Here is a 2,546-nt window from a genome sequence, read left to right as displayed (position 1 = left end):
TGCCTCTACATTCTGAAGCTTCACTGGACAGGTCACCTATCAATATGGAGGAGGTGTCTACACTGACTGAGCATCGCGTAAAACTCAGAATGATGACATTAGAACAAATAGTAGGTTTTGTTTCTCGTCTACATTTCTTGTATAAAAGGATAAACACTTTCGGGGGTTAATGGGGGTAACATACTGGATAAGATGGCCAACTCTGGTCTGAATGTCCTGAAGCAAGAGCTGGGAATGCCCATCCCAGCGAATTAATTCTGGACCTCATTCAGCAAGACTTGTATGTCACCAATTATCTATTTTCCGAATGGAAACTGAAAAAAGTTGAGAGAGACCAAGCTGTCCAGTTGGTACCTCAACTTTTCGAACATAGCCTGTAAAATGACAGTTAGGAGCTGATTGGCTGGTACTTTATCTCTCTCTACTATATCGCCAATGCTTAGTACATATGCCCCCTGTTATATATTTTAGCCTTCACTATTACAATAGGAATATCCTGATGTAACTCATGTCACTGACTTTAGGTTGGTACCGGGATCCCACAAAACACAGAATAAAAAAAAAAAAAAAAAAAAGATGTATACATGACCGATATTTATATGATGCTCTTGGAGTGAACACGCTGCATATTATATTATATATTATAGATGGTGCACATGGGACCTCTCCTCTTGAAATGACTATGATGTATGCCCTATTCTCACGAATCCAAACCGCTCCGACAGTGGTTCGGCCAGGGCTCGGCCAGTCAAACTTAAATCCCCGTCATGAGCTGAACGCCATCTCCCCAGCCTCGGATACTCAGGAGACTTGGAACTAGGGTGACCAACTCATCCCTTTAATCTGGGACACATATTAATTACACAGGTTCTGTGGCTGGCTTTCACCTGGTTTTAAACTGCCACAGAACCTGTGTAATTAATATGTGTCCCGGATTAAAGGGATGAGTTAGTCACCCTACTTGGAACCCATATAAGACGCCGAGGCCACGGCTCTGCACAATTACATTGGATCCACCAGTCTGAGAGCACGCTCCGCTGCATAAAAGTGATTTTGTTATTATAGATACTGCTGTGCCTGTGACTGCTAAAAGAAAACCCCACTGTGCCTGATGCACACTGCTGACTGGCCATTTAACCCCACTCACATTGCTGACTGGCCATTTAACCACACTCACACTGCTGGCTGGCCATTTAACCCCACTCACACTGCTGGCTGGCCATTTAACCCCACTTACACTGCTGGCTGGCCATTTTACCACACTCACACTGCTGGCTGGCCATGTAACCACACTGCATACTGTACATTGTCACTGTTGGCTGGCTATTTACATACCCTCCAACATGACCCATTGCATTCGGTACACAATGCTCTGTTCCTGGACTTCCCTCTTAATGTATGAGTGCCGTCACCTGAGTTGAAACACCCTTCTTGTCAATTACCTAGTTCCACACAGGTGATGGCAATCATACATTAAGAGGGAAGTCCAGGAGCAGAGCATTGTGTACCGAATGCAATGGGTCATGTTGGAGGGTATGCATTTAACCACACTGCGCACACTGTACTGTCACTGCTGTCTGTTCCCCCAACTGTGTAAACCGTATTGTGACTGCCGGACGTACCCCAGCTTTGTATATGGTATTGTGAATGCCGGCCGTATCCCAACTGTGTATATGGTATTGTGACTGCCAGCCATATCCCAACTGTGTATATGGTATTGTGACTGCTGGCCATATCCCAACTGTGTATATGGTATTGTGACTGCCGTCCGTATCCCAACTGTGTATACGGTATTGGGACTGCCTTCTGTATCCCAACTGTGTATACGGTATTATGACTGCCGGCCAGATCCCAACTGTGTATATGGTATTGGGACTGCCTTCTGTATCCCAACTGTGTATACGGTATTATGACTGCCGGCCAGATCCCAACTGTGTATATGGTATTGTGACTGCTGGCCGTATCCCAACTGTGTATATGGTATTGTGACTGCCGGCCAGATTCCAACTGTGTATATGGTATTGTGACTGCCGGCCGTATCCCAACTGTGTATATGGTATTGTGACTGCCGGCCGTATCCCAACTGTGTATATGGTATTGTGACTGCCGGCTGTATCCCAACTGTGTATATGGTATTGTGACTGCCGTCTGTATCCCAACTGTGTATATGGTATTGTGACTGCCGGCCAGATCCCAACTGTGTATATGGTATTGTGACTGCCGGCCGTATCCCAACTGTGTATATGGTATTGTGACTGCCGACCATATCCCAACTGTGTATATGGTATTGTGACTGCTGGCCGTATCCCAACTGTGTATATGGTATTGTGAATGCCGTCTGTATCTCTACTGTGTATACGCTATTATGACTGCCGGCTGTACCCAAACTGCATATGGTAATGTAACTGATAACTGTACACCATCGGGTTTTTTTTCAATAAAAAATAAAAAAAAAATTCTGTCTGTACCCCGACTGTGTATACTGAAGGGTTACTGTGACTGCTGTCTGTACCCCCACTGTGTACACTTTACTGTGACTGCTGTCT

Source organism: Crinia signifera, chromosome 2 (assembly GCF_055691185.1).
Source record: "Crinia signifera chromosome 2, ASM5569118v1, whole genome shotgun sequence".
NCBI lineage: Eukaryota > Metazoa > Chordata > Amphibia > Anura > Myobatrachidae > Crinia > Crinia signifera.
This window is presented reverse-complemented; position numbering follows the sequence as displayed.